Below are 21,048 nucleotides of genomic sequence, written 5' to 3'. Positions count from 1 at the left end.
TACATGTGTTTTTCCTAATTGTCACAGCTTAATGAGACATCATTTATTCTATAAAGAAATACAAATATGGCCATATATATGCCACAGTCTAAAATATGCTTATGACAACACAAAACTTCGGTCACTTAAAAAGATCCTGCACTGTTACATCTTTGGACTATGGTAACCCAGGGGGCAGGGTCTGATCTCACCAGAAAACATGGCCTGCAAGGCCCAGGGTGAATACTAACACTGCTCACAGAGGTGGAGGAACAACAAAGACTCTATAGAACCCTTCCTATTTGTTTTACTTTGCAGGCACACTCCGTTAATGCTCCCAAATAAAAACAGTGCTGTAAATGCAACTTTAACGGAAACCAACCAGAAGCCGCGATGCCAGCGGCCACCTCTCCCTGCAAAGAGGGACTGAGCCTCTCCCTGCAAAGAGGGACAGAGCCCATCTTCGTGGGGGAATCTGGATGGGGAGAGGCAGGCAGGGAGGCACAGGAGGCAGGCTTCAGACAGACAGGGACACAAAACTGCTGTGCTGCTGGCGGTTTCATTTGAGGATGTCCGAGCTCAGGCTGAGAACACAATACAACCTCTGCGGGTCCAGCCTCACACGCTTCAACAGGCCATGCGCAACCAGGGTGGCAGCAGGTAAACAATTCATCAACAAGACAATTTCACCAAAACAATCTTCCCACTTCAACAAATTCTCCATCTTCTGACCGATGCCTCAGCATCGCAGCTGAACCCTCTAAAACAAGGAAGAACTCCTTCTCTGGTTCTCCCATACCAGTCTTCTGCCTGTCTTCAGACTGGACCAGTTCCATGGCATCAGCTACCCTGAGATGCTCCCACTTGTCCAGAGATGCTAAAATAGATCCTTTGCTAAAAGACTCCTCACACGTCTTCAGCTTTCTTGGCAGGCTGCCCGGGAGGATCCTTCTAGAGTTGTCTTGGGGCGATGCCCCACAACTTCACATCTGTCTTGGCCTTGAAAGTGGCTGCTCTAGGTGCTCCATGATCAAAGCAATTTCCCCAATGCTCCTTGCTTCCCGACACTGGTTGTCCAATCACTGTTGACATGACGTCCATTTTGTCCTTGATCAATCACAAAGAAGTTATTCTCTTCATCACTTTGCTGAATGAGTCTCTCCAGCAATAAAGCAAACTGGCAAAATGGCATCAAAATGGTCACTTCTCTCACTATCATCAAGATGTGAAAACAGCACATTCTTTTCAACAGCTTTAGCTAAAGCAGCCACTTGTCTTGTAACCTTCTGGTGCAACCTTCCTAACCTAGGATGTGGCATCTTGCTTAGTGTAGACCTCAGCAGAGGTACCACCAGGAGCCAGGGCCCTCTTCCATCCCGGTGGTGGCCAATGGAACCCTCTCGCTGAGCATCACTGATATTTGTGTGTATAGATTCTGTTCTCCCCATAAATCATGGATGGTGCATGAATACTGGATATTAATTTGCTTCTTGTTCCATCCATCACTAAAAAGTTTTGCAAGTATGTACCAGATTTACTCATTGCACTATAATTTAATCAACCAAAACCAGTAAATCACCCATGTATAGAATATGCTTGACCCTTGGGGCAAAAATATCAGAGGTGCATCTTGAACTTGACCTGCAATGCTCAAGAGCGCCAGACAGCTGGACCTATCTTCCCATTTCACATATTTCTCTTTATTTAGACTGTGTATTCTGAGATTCCTTCATGTATACCTTCATATATCAGGAATATTTTACTATAACTGAGAAGCCTTTTTTGGACTAAGTCAATTCTTAAAATTCCAAAAAACTTTTTTAGCCAAAAAACCTTTTTTGGGCTAAATGAATTCTTAAAATTCCTTATTAAGCTAATTCCCTATGCCAGTTTTAATTTCTTATAATACTTATAATGCATAGCTTGTGATTTATTTATATATTACCTATAGATCACCTCCATTTTTCATGTACACATTTTTATCCAATTATATAGGTTCCTGAAAGCTAGCACTTTTGTTATAAATGTATGAATGTTCTATGCTATCTGGCATAGGCTGATGTGAGATGAATAGTCAGCTGATGATAATTGAATTAACACAGAATTATAGGAAATACATAATTAGCACCCAGTTATTCATGTCGCTGCATCACATCCTTAGGGTCTTTATGTTACACACACAGAGGATTTACAGTGGTGTCACACACAAAGTTTGTACTCAGTAAATAAACACTTAATACATACCTATATACTTATTAGCAATACTTAATAATAGAATATATATTACTTAGAAAATTGAAATATGTCTTCTCCCTTAAATTCTGTCTCCACTTGAAACAGACTTTTCTAGCAGTGAATGGACTCCAGTTTTGACAATGGCTACAAACAGATGTGGTAAAGAACCCTCCTGCCAATGCAGGAGACATAAGAGAGGTGGGTTCGATCCCTGGGTCAGGAAGATATGCAGCAGAAGGAAATGGCAACCCACTCCAGTATTCTTGCCTGGAGAATCCCATGGACAGAGGAGCCTGGCAGGCTACAGTCCACGGGGTCGCAAAGAACTGGACATTACTGAAGGTCTCGGCACACACACAGCGCAAATAGATGGCGGAGTGCGGATAAGATACATTTTTCTTTTTTAAACTATCAGTTTTTCGTAGTTCTCTACAGGTTGTAGTTTAAATGATTTCAGTACAAAATGCTTCCTTAATATGGGGGAAATTTTAATAAGCCTTTTGGTTATGTAAATGTGTTATAATACCTAGGAGACAAGCATTTTGCATAATAATATGTTTTAAATAGGTTTCTTCCTTTCTCCATGAATTTACATGTCTGCCGTTTTATCATTTTATTTTATTTAACTTGGAGGCTGAGCTGTGACTGGGCAAAAGGGAAGTGAGATGGGGACTTACTTTCTTCTGCTTAGCCTTGGCAGATTAAGGTCAGTGCAGCAGCGGGTGGGCATGGGCTCGGGGTGTGTGCACAGACTGGGTAAGGACAGTCTCACCGACAGAGGATGAACTGGCCTCTGAATACAGAAGACTAAGCAAAGGAGTGCCCAGCAAGGGACAAGTCTTGTCCTACGCAGCCTGAGGGCAGCAACTTGCAGCCTGGAGTTGGAGTCGCTCTTGCCCACGTGGCACTTTCCGGAAGTCGTGTGAGACAGCAGAGCTTGGGTCCAGCTATGCTCTGAGTCACGGGCTTGGTAAGACAGCTAAACAGGAGAGAAACAGCCACCCCGAGAGACAGAGGCTGCACATGAGGGGCAAGAGAAGCTTCCAGAAGAAAGGGTCAAGCCTCAGTAATCCAGCACAGATGGGTGGGATAGGGTAGAACTCCGATTCCCAGAAATACATGGGATATGGAGCCTGGTTAAGGCCACACTTCCTGCAGCCAGGCCTGCTGCAGTTTAGACAGTGGCTGTTTGGGCATTAAAGGCTGAAGGCTGCAACTTCAGTTACATGCTTCGAAACTGTACATTTTTGTGGCCCATATTATATACATCATCCACCAACCCAAACATCTCTTTAGCCAGCTCCTGCACCCCCAGTCTCTCCCATTGTCAATGGTGGCTAAGAAAATACTTTGAAAGAAAGCCTGAATGAATCATCCTCATGATTTAGTTACCGATACCATACAGCGCTCTGATTGCAAGATCCCTATATTATCCACTATAAATATTTCAAGGCAATCACACTCCAAGGGCTCTTTAATAATGGGTCCAAACTAACAAAACAGGTTATAAAAAGAAAGGTAGAGGTAAATGGAAGACTCCCAGAACAAAGAAAATTGTTAAATGCCAGAGAGAAAAAAAAAATGCTATGGTCAAAGTTTTATGCAGAGATACAATTAAAAATTGACAAGGTATCTGTTCATATATATTTGCTGCAGTGAAAATACACAGAAGAACAATATCTGAAAGCACAGACAAATAAAGGTTAATGTAATCTATGCATTCATTTATTTATAGGCTGTAAACAATGGGAATGGGTCTTTCCTGGTGACTCGGTGGTAAACAAACTGCCTGCCAAGGCAGGAGACTCGGGTTTGATACCTAGGCTGGGAAGATCCCCTGGAGAAGGAAATGGCAACCCACTCCAATATTTTTGCCTGAGAAATCCCATGGACAAAAACACCTGGCAGGTTACATAAGAAAGGGACACAAGTTAGGGGCTAAACAACAACAACGGCAAACAACGGAAAAGCAGAGGCATTCTTCTGTGGCAATAAATAACACATATGCCCTACTTTGATTGACCTTCTTCCACAAATTCCTCCGATCTTCAGTCACATAGGCTGAAACTGTGTACTCAATATTGTATAGTTCACAAACAATTAAAACCTTTTATAGCAACTCAGTAATCACAAGACTGGTGTTTAATGAAAGACCCTTGATTTAATATGAATTTCAATATAAAATATTCTGAAACTCCCTACTTCCTTTTAGAGCAATAGTTTTTATCTTTACCACAAAACATGTGGATAGTGATGTTTATGGCAGCAATGTTAATTGCTGAATTTCAGTAAATCCAGTTTCATATTATGTATGCTGAAATTTTAATGTAATTTTTTTTCAGTGAGTAGCATGGCATAAAATGGAAACTCAATCAAATATTCTAGCTACCACAGAGATATTTTATGTGGGTTACGAATTATCCAAGAATTAGAGCACACTATTACAGTTGGAGAAGGCAATGGCACCCCACTCCAATATTCCTGCCTGGAAAATCCTATGGACAGAGGAGCCTGGTAGGTGGCAGTCCATGGGGTCACTAAGAGTCGGACACGACTGACCGGCTTCACTTTCACTTTTCACTTTCATGCATTGGACAAGGAAATGGCAACCCACTCCAGAGTTCTTACCTGGAGAATCCCAGGGACCTGGGAGCCTGGTGGGCTGCCGTCTACGGTGTTGCACAGAGTCGGACACAACTGAAGTGACTTAGCAGCAGCAGCATTACAGTCAATTCTTCAATTTTGATAAACAGTCTCATTGTTTATGAAAACGATTATGCTTCAGGAGCTTGTATTACTATATTGTTATATATGTCTATCAATAGCCTTACAGATGTTTAGAAATACTATACACCAGGTATCGAAGGCTTTACCTTAAGTTGACTATTCTGACTTATTTTTCAGTAGTCACAAAATTTGACTTAGAATGCTTTATACTCTGCAACTATGCAACTATTATGGCTGCAACTGTTAGCAGTACTTTCTTCCTGACAGCCAGTGTTACTGGACAGATTCACACAGACATAAAACTTAATCATGGTATAAGTATTTGCAACCACTTTTATTCGGCGTTACAATACTAGATTAATTTGCATACAGTATTGCCAACGAAATGCTAATACTGCTAATGACAATTTTTACCAAATGATAATATGAATACTGTGGGCATTTTGTTGCCAAGAAAATGCTCAGCTAGATAATTTTATTTCTAGGTTTCACAATCTCCCATGAACTATTCACAGGTTCTTCCATTTCACACATTTTTTTAAAAAAATTAACATTCCTACCTACTCTGACTACTGCCAAATGTGCAAATGCCATTGGCTAAAATGGTTCCATTTATAGTACTTAGATGAATTACGCTAAAGTATATGGAAATGGTGTATCAGTTTCTGAGTCGATTCTAGGAAAGTCCTGTCACTCGAAAATGCATAGGTTCAAATGAATGAAAAGAATAATTGATTAAAAAGCATGTCATCAGAAGCAACACGTTCCTAATGAATTGCACCATTACCACAAACTCTGCCTTGAATACGAAGGTTATATAAATGCTTGCTTTGAGTGACTTCACTGCTGTTACTGCCCACTGCACACGTATGGATGCTTATTACCCTGAGAAGCAAAGGAGAGGCTCACTCATGAGAAGAGTCTTCTCATAAGACTATTTTTCTGTCCACATGGCCGGAGTCTTCAGTTGGATAGGATGTTTTACACCACAAGCATTTTTTCATGTATAAAATATAGATTAATATATAAATTCACGCATCACATGTGATTGGACAATTTAATTCACAGAAGTAATTTAATGTCATGTTTCCAAGGGCCTCCCTGCCTCCTGGCCTGCCCAGCTGAGCCCTATGGAAGCCACCCTAGTACACGCTGCCTTAACAAGACAGTGACTGATGGCAGCTGTGAGATGACTCGGAGCCTGCTGCTTTCACGACCCATATATTCTGTCCAATAGACACAACAGCCCAGTGAGAAAGCAAGCTCAGTAATCCACAGGGGAAAAGAACTGGACCACTGGACTAACAGTATGGAGTGGAATATTAGAGGGTGTGAAAGTCAGATTATCTTCAAAGAGTATTAAATAAAATTAAAATGTGTTTAAAACAATTAGAGAAAGTCAAAAAATGTTACTAAAGAAATCAAATGGAAGTTTTTGGAGAGTCTGGAAAAACTTAAAGGTGAAAAAATAAATAAATAAAAGAAGCCCAGAGATAAATAATAAAATGCTCTACTAGAAACAGAGAGTGAAAAAGGAGAACACTTTCACACCAAAGAAAGACAAGGCTGAAGGGCCACTGACACAACATCCATGTCCCAAGACCTGCAGGGCAAGCTGCATGAAGAGTCCCTTGGACTGCAAGGAGATCAAACCAGTCAACCCTAAAGGAAATCAGTCCTGAATATTCATTGGAAGGACTGATGCTGAAGCTGAAGCTCCAATACTTTGGCCACCTGATGCGAAGAACTGAGTCCTTGGAAAAGATCCTGATGCTGGGAAAGATTGAAGGTGGGAGGAGAAGGGGACAACAGAGGATGAGATGGTTGGATGGCATCACCGACTCAATGGACATGAATCTAAGTAAACTCCGGGAGTTGGCGATGGACAGGGAGGCCTGGCGTGCTGCAGTCCATGGGGTCACAAAGAGCCGGACAAGACTGAGTGACTGAACTGAACAGAACAATCATAATAAAAAGGCATAAGTTGGAAATGAACAAGAGGTATCCAGAAAATACACAAATCATTAAAAATTACATTAGGAAACATTTACATTATGTCTCCTTAAACTATTTATTGATATTATGCAATATTGACAAGGTTATACCAGATATTCTCAGGTTTTATGGAGGTTAATTTTTAGTACTAATTTTAAAAAAAGAAAAAATTATAAATATACATATCTGTGATTGAAAATCACCTTACTGGAATGCACCAGTAAGAAAATTTGTACTGAGCTGTTGACTACAATAAGACTTTACAATAATATGCCCATCAATAGAGGAACGACTGACAAATGCTACGCTGTCAGTAACTGTGACATCACTATCATCAATATCTTTCTTACAAACTGTAATAAATAGACATAGAAGGAGAGCTATATTATATTGCCAAGTCCAAAAGGTCAGCTGCAACACAAAGGAAATAATAAACTCTCACAGGGAAGAAAAGACTAACTAGATAAATGCATGGGTATATGTATATATTTGTATATACACATATTCATATGTGTATATATTTACATAATGTGTAGAGATTTTCTAAACTCATTTCTAAATATACAGAGATATAAGTATATGATGTAAGATATATAGGTGTATATATACATATATGTGTGTATGTGTATATATAAATGTATAAGTATTTATACATAAATATATATTTATATATTTTAAATATATAAATATATTTATATATTTATATAAAAATGACATATATGATTTACAAAAATCCTGTAGGATAGAAATACATACTGATTTTTAAAGTTTATTTTTTTTCAAGTTCACAAAAATATTTTATCTATTTTTTGATGTTTGTAACAGCTTTATTCATAATCACCAAAACTTGGATACAACCAAGATGTCTTTTTAAAATTTATATTGGCGTATATTCACAATGTTGTGTTAGTATCAGGTATACAAGAAAGTGATTAAGTTATACATATATATGCATCTATTCTTTTTCAAATTATTTTCCCATGTAAGTTATAACAGTGTGTTGAGTACAATTTTTTATGTAGTTAAGAAACACATAACACAGAATGGACCATCTTAACTTCTATTAAGTATGCAGTTCAGCAGTGGTTAGTATATCCACATGGTTGTGAAATGGCTCTAGAACTTTTTCATCTTGCAAATCTGAAATCCTATGCTTAATGTTAATTCTAACAGTAAACAATAATCCCCCTCTTCCTATCCTCTTTCAATTATACCAACTTAATTTTCAAAGAAGAAACACTATTTCTGAGAATGAAGTGTACAGATAGTGTTTTTATTTTTCTCTTCTCCCTCTGTCACGAGTCAGGTCCCAGAGGAGGCAGGAAAACCATCATTGTTATATGTACATCAGCTATGAATGGAAGGGGCTGAATCTTCATTCGGACACTTAGGTTGAGATTCACCACATGAACACTGTACTCATTCAGCACTGAGGAGTCCACAATATACGCTGAACCAGAAGCTCGTTTACATCATGAAGAAGCTACTCATTAGCAATGATCTGTGCTAAGACTGGGAAAAAACACCCAAGTAACTCATTTTCTAGGATTTCTCCAAAAGCCTGTTGCAAGGCAATAGCGGGGAAAGAAATCACTGACTTGTAACTCAATTCAGAGAAAGTGTTGCTGTGTTATTTTCTTCACATGTTAGGTGAAATTCTTCATACCAGATACATGCACATTCAGCCCTTTCACTAAACTTTCAACAAAGGAATCTGTTTAAAATCTTTATGAGCTTTTTCATGTTGCCCTGCTTACCAAAGCAGTATCACCTATGAATGATGATGAAAGAGTTTACACATTTAGGTAAAATATCATAAGGAAAAGAATGCAGAGAAGATGGGAAATATTTTTAAAGAGCATTTCATCAGAAGCAAATATATTCAGGCTCTGAGGAATTAGCAACATGAATTCAGGATGCTCCCTCAAGAAGCCAGTTTGCTGTGGTAGCCTTTCTCAGCTAGGATCAAAAAAGGGACATGCCATGATATGCAGGAAGGCCAGGCTGTTGTGTTCAAATCCCAGCACCACTGCGTGCTAGCTGTGTGACCTGTGTGACCTTGGAAAGCTTCCTTTATCTCCAATGCCTCAATTTCATAATCTGTATCATGAAGATAAAAATAGTACTTCTCAGAAAACCAAAATAGTTCATTTTTGCTGACAGTTCACTTCAGCTCTCAAATTCCCTCAGCTAAACTTCAGATCATTGCTGCATGATGGAATGGGAAGACCAGGACTGGGACATAGAAAGGACAACAACCAGCATACGCTCCAACTATGCTTCAGGTTCTACAAACTCACTCTTCGTTAAGAGTGTAAGAGAAATGGAAGACAAGGTTGTGTTCCACATTAAATTTTATTTAAAAAAAATTACTTCTGTCCTTCCACAAATACACTGAAGCTAGTTTTCCAAAACACATGACACAATTAACTACTACATTTTAATAACACATGATCTTGTAAAAGGATAATGTTGCAACTATTGCATACATGCTTTTAAAACAAAAACTCATGTAAAAATGGACACCGACATTGGGGTCCATACAAGACCACGGTTCCCTGAGGTTAATGGTAAAACTTGACTTTTTGTAGATTTTCTTATTTTATTTTAGGTCATCTTTAGTTTATCTTCATCATCTTTCTTCAAAAGATATTGTATCTCTTTTTTTCTGTTTGTTTTTGTCTGTTTTTATTGAGGTATACTTGATTTTTAATGTGTTAGTCGCTCAGTCGTGTCTGACTCTTTGCAACCCTAGACTGTAGCCTGCCACGCTCCTCTGTCCATGGGATTTCCCAGGCAAGAATACTGGTGTGGGTAGTCATTCACTTCTCCAGGGAATCTTCCCAACCCAGAGATCAAACCTGGGTCTCCCTCACTGCAGACAGATTCTTTACCATCTCGGTGTACAGTAGAGTGATTCAGTTATACATACATATATAGAAATTTTTTCAGATTCTTTTCCATTATGATGAAATATTGAGTAGATTTCTCTGTGCTATACAGTAAGTCCTTATTGGTTATCTGCTTTATTTTCAGAGGTGTATATATATTAGGAGTTTGGGTTTAACATACACAAGTTGATTTTTAAGGTGTCTTTATTATCTAGGTTATAAGAAGGCTTTTGTTTGTTGTTGCTATTTGTTTTGTCTTTATCACTTCATGGATTTGTGTACCCAGAGCCCTTTGAAAAGTTTGCCCAAACATTTAACACTGTATATAACTATAACCCTGAATATTGATTGGAATGACTGATGCTAAAGCTCCAATACTTTGAGCAACTGATGCGAACAGCCAACTCATTGGAAACGACCGTGATGCTAGGGAAGATTGAAGGCAAAAGGAAAAGATGGCAACAGAGGATAAGATGGTTGGATGGCATCACCAATGCAATGGACACGAACTTGGGAAAACTCCAGGAGATGAAAAGGAAGCCTGGTGTGCTAGAGTTCGCGGGGTTGCGAACAGTCGGGCACAACTTGGGGACTGAACAACATGATTAAAAGTAGTACAGACTCCCACTCACTAAAATATACCCTGAGATCTGTTTTGAAAAGAATTTTGTATTGATCAACAGAAAGCAGTAGAAACAGAAACCATTATATATACCCCATCAAGTGTACAACATCTGATAAAACAGAGATGTTAGCAAGCTGCGTGAGGATCTCCTACTCCTGAATATTGGAATTCATCTCCTATGGTTGTAGTTATGTTGATGAATATCGTTGTTCACTTGAAAATGTTAAACCAGCATCTCCCTTAACAAGCTACAAACTTTGGCTACCAGTAGTCCAAAAAGTTGAATAAAAGCAAAGAAAATTACAGTAAGTCCTCTACGTAAAAAAGTGTTTTGTTCCAACAGCACATTTCTAGACAATTTGTTCCCATGTCCAACACAGACTAGGTATCCAATGAGCACAATCAGCTAAACAGTACTGTACTGTAATAGGTTTGTAACACTTTTCACACAAATGATACATTTTAAATAAAACCACAAAAAATAAAGAAAACATTTTTAATCTTACAGTACGTACCTTGAAAATTACGAGTAGTACAGTACAACGGCTGGCATACAGGGGCTGGTATCGAGTGAACAGGCAAGAAGAGATACTGATTGAAGAAGGGAAAGGAAGTGGGAGATGGTAGGGCTGAAGGATTGTCAGCTACAATTGCAAGCTGCAATTCAACTCATGTCTGACACTGATAGCACAAGTTCTCATTCCTTGCTGGATTCAAGTCTATCTAACCTTTGGCAACAATGATCCAATGATACCTGGGTAGCAGCTCTTTCTGTCCTGGTCATAGATGACATGGTAGCCCTGGTTTGCAGTCTGGATGGCTGTTGCAACCTTCATGTACTATTTGGTGTTCAGGTCCAGTGCCTCAAAAACTAGCAGCGCCTCCTCAAGTAAAGAAAACCCCCTGCCACTTCCTGCATCCTGAATCTCTTCAGTTCTTCAGTCACCTCTTCTTCCGCCTGTCTCTCCTCATCCCTTCTCTGGGCCTCCAATTCCATGGGGTCTTCATCACTAAGCTCCTTGTGTGCACAGCAAGGAGTTCAGGGAAATCTTCCTCTTACAGTTCTAGCTCCAGCTTCTCGCCGAGGCTCCGTGAGTTGCTCAAGACCTCTTTGGCCTCTTCACCCACCTTTTCAAATCCACAAAAATCGTGCACAAACTGAGGACAAAGATTCTCCCAAATCCCATTCATGGTGACGGCCATAACCTCACACCAAGCAAAGTCAATGTTTTTATCACCTTATAGATGTTATAGTCCTTCCAAGTGAAAGGGAAAGTCGCTTAGTCATGTCGGACTCTTTGCGACCCCACGGACTGTCACCCATCAGGCTCCTCTGACCATGGGATTTTCCAGACAAGAGTACTGGAGTGGGTTGCCATTTCCTTCTCCACGGGTATCTTCCCAACCCAGGGATTGAACCCAGGTCTCCTGCGTTGCAGGCAGACACTTGACCATCTGAGCCACCAGGGAAGCCCATGGTCCTTCCAAAGTTGTTGGAAAGTTGCTCCTGACTCATCACTCACCTTTACTGCCTGAATAAAAGCGTGACATGAATCATGTATCTTCAAAGTCACTGTTTCTCCCTGGTCCACAGGTTGGACAGGTAATATAGTATTCTGTGGCAGACGCACCATTGTGACGTTTGGATGAGTCACCCATGAATGGGGGACAGCCCGGAGCCTGTTGAGCAGCAAAGCAGTGTTGAACAGGGTGTCCTTAAAGAAAAAGTGGTGGAAAAACAAATCCTGGAAAATGGCTCATGTTACCCCAGCTTTGGGGTGACTCTTCCATACAACAGGAAAAGAGCCCTTGGCTATGTTTTCAGGGCTCCTAGATTCGCTGAATGATAAACTAAAAGAGGCTTCGGATTCACATTCTGGAAACCGAGTCACTGAATTATAGAGTTAGCATACCCTTTGCTGTTTTCAGCCTGGCATCAGCTTTTCCTCCTCACTGATGTAAACGGTCTGGCATCTTCTTCCAGTACAGTCGTGTCTCAACCAGATTAGAAACCTGCTCAGGTAAATATGTACCTTCATCCGTAATTTCTCAAAGCGTTTCAAGATGCTCTCTGGCAGCTACCAAATCTGCACTCACTGCCTTGCCATTTACCTTTACATTGTAAAGGTTGGCTCTAGCCTTGAACTGATGAAACCAACCATGGCTGGCATTAAAAGATGCTCTGATACTTCACTATGTTTCTTCCTCAAGTCTTCATGAAGGTTTTTAGCTTTCTCTTGAATCAGAATTAGGCTGAGTAGGACTGGAGACTGATGCTGACCCTGCATCTATGCACTTAAAAGTTTCTCCATCTCCCCCGTCACTTCTCCAAGCTTCTTTTATATTATTGTCAACATCGTTGGCACAGCAGACTTCACATGTTCCATGATCGTGTGCTTGTTCTTTAGAATCTTGCCAGTGGTTGAATGATTCATGTTATAAGAACAAGTAACAACTACCACCTTTTTGTCTCACTCCACTCTCTTAATCATTTTCACTTTTGTTTCCAAGCGCTTGTTAGCAGTACCAGCTCCATCACCAGTGCTTTTACACTTGCTTCCATACATCCTGGGCTTGAAATAAAGATACTATGCTACTGTACTCTATACAGTAATATGCAGTAATGTACACAAAACCACAGCCACTTATGGAGGACGCACACGTATGCCAATGCAGGCCAGAGAGGTGAACTAATTTACATGATTAGACATGCAAATGCATGTCCTCATCTCTGAAAGTTTGCAACTTGAAGGTTCATATGTAGGACAATTACTGTATTTAAAACCAAGCAGGGGATATAACAAAACAAAATGACCACTGATATTTTAAAATCTATAACAAATAACAAGGTATGGCATGAGATCTATTAATAATTAACCTACAATTTGAATATGTAAACATACATTATGTATTTTAGTTCTATGATTTTTGAAAAATAAGTCAGAGTTAAGGACAATTCATATTCCCGGACAACTAACCACTCCATATGTATTTTTTTCCTAGAACTTCAACATCACCCTGCCTCACTTACAGCTGAGTTTATAATCACAAATTATAAATAAGCAGAAAAGAGTTTCCAAGGGCTCTTATCTGTGTATCTGCCATCCACATGCACACATACCTACAGACTCAGGTTCTTTCATCTCCTGCAAGCTCAAAATTGAAGAAGGTCTCCCCAGTTGTAGACCAGGATCCATTCTCTTCTCATCTATTTAAAAATAAGCTTTTATCCTCTTGACTCATTCTATCATCAAACTGTTCTTCTCTACAGGAAAATTTTCATCAGCATACTAAAGCATGCTCAACTTTCTCCCACCTTAAAAACAAATCACAACAAAACTCCTGCATGACTGTACATATTTTGCCAATATCTAGCTCAGTGTCCCTTCCCAACAAAAAGCCCAGAAGAAGCTGGTTCTTCCAATCACTCTCTTCCTATTCATTATTCAAGCTAATCCACTCAGGTAGTGCAGGTTTCTGTCCTTCTATGATTCATCTCATTCAAGATATATACAACAAAGAAAGAAAAAGGGACATTTTCAGGGGTGTCACCCCAGACATCGTAAAGGTGCTTCCTGTAGCATATACTGGCTATGTGACTTTGAAAAAGTGAAACGATATTTGGGATTCACTTACAAGTGGAATAATTTTCTTTTTCATTACTATAATCACCTATACTATAAGCACTCTTTATAGCAGAAAGGGAAGAACTAGAGAGTCTCTTGATGAAAGTGAAAGAGGAGAGTGAAAAAGTTGGCTTATAGTTCAACATTCAGAAAACTAAGATCATGGCATCTGGTCCCATCATTTCATGGCAAATAGATGGAGAAACAGTGGAAACAGTGGCTGACTTTATTTTGGGGGGCTCCATGATCACTGCAAATGGTGACTGTAGCCACGAAATTAAAAGACACTAACTCCTTGGAAGGAAAGTTATGACCAACCTAGACAGCATATTAAAAAGCAGAGATGTTACTTTGCCAACAAAGGTCTGTCTAATCAAGGCTTTGATTTTTCCAGTGGTCATGTATGGATGTGAGAGTTGAACTATAAAGAAAGCTGAACGCCGAAGAATTGATGCTTTTGAACTGTCGTGTTGGAGAAGACTCTTGAGAGTCCCTTGGACTGCAGGGAGATCCAACCCGTCCATCCTAAAAGAGATCAATATTCATTGGAAGGACTGATGCTGAGGCTGAAACTCCAATACTTCGGCCACCTGATGCAAAGAACTGACTCATTTGAAAAGACCCTGATGCTGGGAAAGAGTGAAGGCAGGAGGAGAAGGGGATGGCAGGGGATGAGATGGTTGGGTGGCATCCCTGACTCTATGGACATGAGTTTAGGTGGACTCCAGGAATTGGTGATGGACAGGAGGCCTGGCATGCTGTGGTCCACGTGGTCGCAAAGAGTCAGCCACGACTGAGCGACTGAACTGAACTGATAATCACCTAATTGTAAGGTTAATACTTGGGTTGTAAAGACAAATTTCATTTTTTCCTGAAAGGATAGAAGTATCAAATAATTGTTAAAACATTTCCTTTTTATTTTATCTATTACAAAATCTACACACTAAATAATTACTTTGGTTAAAAAAAATATTGCACAGAAGAGAAGAACACAGTGAGGTCATCACTGACCACCATGATGCTAGGTCATTGGTTAGGGATTTGTCCTCATTTTACTGACCAACAGCAGAATGTGAAATGTTACTTCACATCCATTCCCTGTTCTTCTCTTTCTTTTCCCCGTAGAGGTGCACAGCCAGTTTACTGCCAATAAATTATATCTTGTTCATCACCATTTTCTCGGAACCTAAAGCACCCACAAATGGTTTCATTCTGCTCAAATAATATTTTTAGTAATTTTTCTTTGGGTTTTACTGATATATAGTTGACATATAACACTGTGTAAAGGTATATTGCATAATGATTTGACTTAAATAGATCATGCAATGATTACCCCAATAAGTTTAGTGACCATCCATCATCTCATAAAGATATGAAATTAAACAAAATTATATTTTCCTTGTCATTTGGTCTCTTAGGATTTACTCTATTAAAAACTTTCACATACAACATACAAGAGTGTCAATGATATTAATCACGGTGTATATTGCATTCCTTTCCCTTTCTGGATTTAGTACAGCACAGTACACACTTAGTTTTCTATATTAGGAAGAGTTCCTTTCTGTCTCCTTGGCGGTATCCTCTCAGTATCTCCAAATGTTAACATTGGACAGACCCAGCTCATAGTTCTCACAGCTCTTCTCTATTTAGAGTCATTTTCTTCTTAACACCACATAATTACATTTTAAATTTTAATCTTAACTATGCACTGACAATGGCAATAGCATTGCCATGGCAATGTCAAAGAATGTTCAAACTCCTGCAAAATTGCACTCATCTTACACGCTAGCAAAGTAATCTTCAAAATTCTCCAAGCTAGGTGAACAGTATGTGAACTGAGAACTTCCAGACAGGCAAGCTGGATTTAGAAAAGGCAGAGAAGCCAGAGATCAAATTGCCAACATCTCTTGAATCACAGTAAAAGAGAATTCCAGAAAAAACATCTATTTCTACTTCACTGATTATGCTAAAGTCTTTGGCTATGTAGATTACAACAAATTGTGGAAAATTCTTAAAGAGACGGGAAGGAATATCAGACCACCTTACCTGTCTGCTGAGAAACCTGTATGCAGGTCAAGAAGTAACCATTAGAACAGGACATGGAACAATGGACTGGTTCAAAATTGGAAAAAGAATACGTCAAGGCTGTGTACTGTCACCCTGCTTATTTAACTTATATGCAGAGTACATCATGCAAAATGCCGGGCTGGACGAAGCACAAGCTGGAATCAAGATTGCCAGAATAAATATCAATAACCTCAGATATGCAGTTGACACCACCCTTATGGCAGAAAGTGAAGAAGAACTAAAGAGCCTCTTGATGAAAGTGAAAGAGGAGAGTGAAAAAGTTGGCTTAAAGCTCAACATTCAGGAAACTAAGATCATGGCATCTGGTCCCATCACTTCATAGCAAATCGAAGGGGAAACAGTGAGAGACTTTATTTTCTTTGGCTCCAAAATCACTGCAGGTGGTGACTGCGGCCATGAAATTAAAAGATGCTTGCTCCTTGGAAGAAAAGCTATGACCAACCTAGACAGCATATTAAAAAGCAGAGACACTACTTTGCCAACACAGGTCCATCTAGTTAAAGATATGATTTTTCCAGTAGTCATTGAGAATTGGACTATAAAGAAAGCTGAGCAATGAAGAATTGGTGCTTTTGAACTGTGGTGTTGGAGAAGACTCTTGAGAGTCCCTTGGACTACAAGGAGATCCAACCAGTCCATCCTGAAGGAGATAAGTCCTGAATCTTCATTGGAAGGACTGATTCTAAAGCTGAAATGGCAATACTTTGGCCAACTGATGCAAAGAACTGACTCATTGGAAAAGACCCTGGTGCTGGAAAAGACTGAAGGCAGGAGGAGAAGGGGACGACAGAGGATGAGATGGTTGGATGGCATCCCTGATGGACATGAGTTTGAGTAAACACCGGGAGTTGGTGATGGACAGGGAAGCCTGGTGTGCTGCCATCCATGGGTCACAAAGATTCAGACACGACTGAGCGACTGAACTTATTCACTGACAACTTTCACATTTTCATCTCTACTAGGACCTTTGTGAAACTCCAGCCTAGTGTACACAGGGACCTCTGTTATACGTAGGCAATGTGAAATATGTTTCCCAGATTTATTATGACCCAAACCAAACATAAACTTCTTGCAAAGACTGGGCTTCCTTATCTCATTAAGGTCAGCTTCATTCTTACAGCTGCTCATCCCAAAGTTCTCAGGCCCTTCCCCGTTGGTGGCTCTTTCCTCTATATTCCATATTGACCATTCAGGAAATGGCAGGCTCTTGCTTCTAAGTATAGTCCATCTCTAGTGAGTCCCACTGTCTCCACCATTTCTTATCACCACAGTTACTGCTCTCATTCATTCCATCACCATGTTCTGTCCTGGGTTATGGGAATTGTCTCCCAGCTGGTCTCTTGGCTTCTGCTGTGGTCCTTCAACTGTTCTCAGCTCAGGGGCCAATGCAACACATTTAAAATGTTTGTCAGATTATACCACTTCTCTGCACAAAATATACTGAGAATTCCCACTCTACTGGTCCACTACGGGGACCTGCAAGATGATACAAGTCCTGGACTCCACTCATTTCTCAGACTCCACCTGTGACAACTCCCTCCCCTACTCGGGTCAAACACGCCATCCAGACTCCTCTTCAAATCACCAGCAATGCTCTTATTTTATGTCTTTACACTTGTGATTTCATAACCATCTACCCCTAAAGTCTATTTGTCACTTCTACTGTACAATCCCAAGGGATATGATTTAGGTCATACCTGAATGGTCTAGTGGTTTTCCCTACTTTCTTCAATTTAAGTCTGAATTTGGCAATAAGGATTTCATGATCTGAGCCATAGTCAGTTCCTGGTCTTGTTTTTGCTGACTGTATAGAGCCTCCCTATCTTTGGCTGCAAAGAAAATAATCAATCTAATTTTAGTATTGACCATCTGGTGATGTCCAGGTATAGAGTCTTCTCTTGTGTTGTTGAAAGAGGGTGTTTGTTATGACCAGTTCGTTCTCTTGATAAAACTCTGTTAGCCTTTGCCCTGTTTCATTTGTATGTCAAGGCCAAATTTCCCTGTTACTCCAGGGATCTCTTGACTTCCTACTTTTGCATTCCAGTCTCCTATAATGAAAAGGACACCTTTTTTGGGTGTTAGTTCTAGAAGGTCCTGTAGGTTTTCAAAGAACCGTTCAACTTCAGCTTCTTCAGCTTTACTGGTCGGGGCACAGCCTTGGATTACTATGACACTGAATGGTTTGCCTTGGAAAGGAACACAGATCCTTCGGTCATTGTTGAGATTGCATCCAAGTACTGCATTTCAGACTTTTGTTGACTATGATGGCTATTTCATTTCTTCTATGGGATTCTTGCCTACGGTAGTAGAAGTAATGGTCATCTGAGTTAAATTCACCCATTTCAGTCCATTTTAGTTCACTGATTCCTAAAATGTCGACCTTTACTCTTGCCATCTCCTGTTTGACTACTTCCAATTTGCGTACTCATGGACCTAACATTCCAGGTTCCTATGCAATATTGCTCTTTATAGCATTGGACTTTACTTCTATCATCAGTCACATCCACAACTGGCTGTTGTTTTTGCTTTGGCTCCATCTCCTCATTCTTTCTGGAGTTAGTTCTCCACTGACCTCCAGTAGCATATTGGGCACCTACTGACCTGGGGGGTTCATCTTTCACTGTTATATATTTTTGTCTTTTCATACTGTTCATGGGGTTCTCTAGGTAAGAATACTGAAGTGGTTTGCCATTCCCTTCTCCAGTGGACCACATTTTTTTCAGAATTCTCCACCATGACCTGTCTGTCTTGGGTGGCCCTACAGGGCATGACTCACAGCTTCACTGATTTCGACAAGGCTATGGTCCTTGTGATCAGATAGGTTAGTTTTCTGTGATTGTGGTTTTCATTCTGTCTAGCCTCTAATAGATAAGCATAAGAGGCTTATCGAAGCTTCCTGATGGGAGAGACTGAGGGGGAATCTGGGTCTTAATCCAATTTTCTGTTGATGGGTGGGCCTGTGTTCCCTCCCTGTTGTTTGACCTGAGGCCAAACTATGATGGAGGTAAGGAAGATAATGGTAGGTAGTGAAGGTATTGGTAATGAAGATCACGTCCTTGAAAAGGTCCCATGCATGCACTGGGGCACTCAATGCCCCCGACCCTGCAGCAGGCCACCAGTGACCCAGGCCTCTGCCAGAGGCATCTGGACACTCACAGGCAAGTCTGGGTCAGTCACTTGTGGGGTCACTGCTCCTTTCTCCTGGGTCTTGGTGCACACAAGGTTTTGTTTGTGCCCTCCAAGAGTCTGTTTCCCCAGGCCTGTGTAAGTTCTGGCAGCTCTATGGTGGGGTAATGGCGACCTCCTCCAAGAGGGCTTATGCCATACTCAGGTCTGCTGCACCCAGAGCCCCTGCCCCTGCGGCAGGCCACTGCTGACCCGTACCTCCTCAGGAGATGCTCAGACACTGATCTGTCTCAGTCTCTGTGGGATCGCTGGGCCCTTGTGTGCACAAGGTTTGTTTGAGCCCTCTGAGTGTCTGCAGCAGTAAAGGGTGTGAATCTAAATGTGATGTTTCCCCTCCCACAATCTTGCTGGGGCTTCTCCTTTGCCCTTGGATGTGGGGTATCTTTTTTCAGTGGGATCCAACATTCTCCATCGACAGTTGTTCAGCAGCGAGCTGTGGTTTTGGAGTTCTCACAGGAGAAGATGAGCACATGTCCTTCTACTCTGCCATCTTACGCCAGATTAGCTCTGATAGACAGAGTGTCTGAGAACTATGGATGGGAGTTTGTGACACTGTACCAGCTGCAGTGATCAAGACCATCCCCAAGAAGAAAAAGGCAAAATGGCTGTCTGAGGAGGCCTTATACATAGCTGAGAAAAGAAGAGAAATTAAAGACAAAGGAGAAAAGGAAAGATATACCTATTTGAATGCAGAGATCCAAAGAATAGCAAGGAGAGATAAGAAAGCCTTCCTCAGTGATCAGTGCAAAGAAATAGAGGAAAACAAGAGAATGGGAAACACTAGAGGTCTCTTCAAGAAAATTAGAGATACCAAGGGAACATTTCATGCAAAGATGGGCTCAATAAAGGACAGAAATGGTATGGGCCTAACAGAAGCAGAAGATATTAAGAAGAGGTGGCAAGAATACACTGAAGAACTGTACAAAAAAGATCTTCATGACCCAGATAATCACAATGCTGTGATCACTCACCTAGAGCCAAACATCCTAGAGTGTGAAGTCAAGTGGGCCTTAGGAAGCCTCACTACAAACAAAGCTAGTGGAGGTGATGGAATCCCACCTGAGCTATTTCAAATCCTAAAAGATGATGCCATGAAAGTGCTGCGCAGAATATGCCAGCAAATTTGGAAAACTCTGTAGTGGCCATAGGACCAGAAAAGGTGAGTTTCCATTCCAATCCCAAAGAAAGGCAATGCCAAAGAATGCTCAAACTACTGCACAGTTGCACTTGTCTCACACACTAGCAAAGTAATGCTCAAAATTCTCTAAGCCAGGCTTCAACAGTATTGAACTGTGAACTTCCAGATATTCAAGCTGGATTTAGATAAGGCAGAGGAACCAGAGATCAAATTGCCCAACAATCGTTGGATCATCGAAAAGGCAAGAGAGTTCCAGAAAAACATCTATTTCTGCTTTACTGATTACACCAAAGCCTTTGACTGTGTGGAACACAACCACCAGTGGAAAATTCAGAAAGATATGGGAATACTAGACCACCTGACCTGCCTCTTGAGAAACCTGTATGCAGGTCAGGAAGCAACAGTTAGAACTGGACATGGAACAACAGACTGGTTCCAAATAGGAAAAGGAGTACATCAAGGCTGTATACTGTCACCCTGCTTATTTAACTTATATGCAGAGTACATCATGAGAAACGCTGGACTGGATGAAGCACAAGCTGGAGTCCTCAGTTAAGT

General features: G+C 40.6%; 1 protein-coding gene and 1 pseudogene across 1 annotated transcript in view; both read right to left on the bottom strand.

Moving 5' to 3' along the window:
• The window catches only part of ADGRB3 (adhesion G protein-coupled receptor B3), an 844,067-nt gene that overhangs the window by 711,722 nt on the left and 111,297 nt on the right, over positions 1–21,048 (bottom strand). The window lies entirely within an intron of this gene.
• LOC136150928 (cAMP-dependent protein kinase type I-alpha regulatory subunit pseudogene) lies at positions 497–11,655 on the bottom strand (annotated as a pseudogene).

Source organism: Muntiacus reevesi, chromosome 19 (genome assembly GCF_963930625.1).
Source record: "Muntiacus reevesi chromosome 19, mMunRee1.1, whole genome shotgun sequence".
In the NCBI taxonomy this organism is placed as follows: Eukaryota; Metazoa; Chordata; class Mammalia; order Artiodactyla; family Cervidae; genus Muntiacus; species Muntiacus reevesi.
Note: the sequence above shows the minus strand (reverse complement) of the source record. Positions and strands in the feature narration are given on the sequence as shown.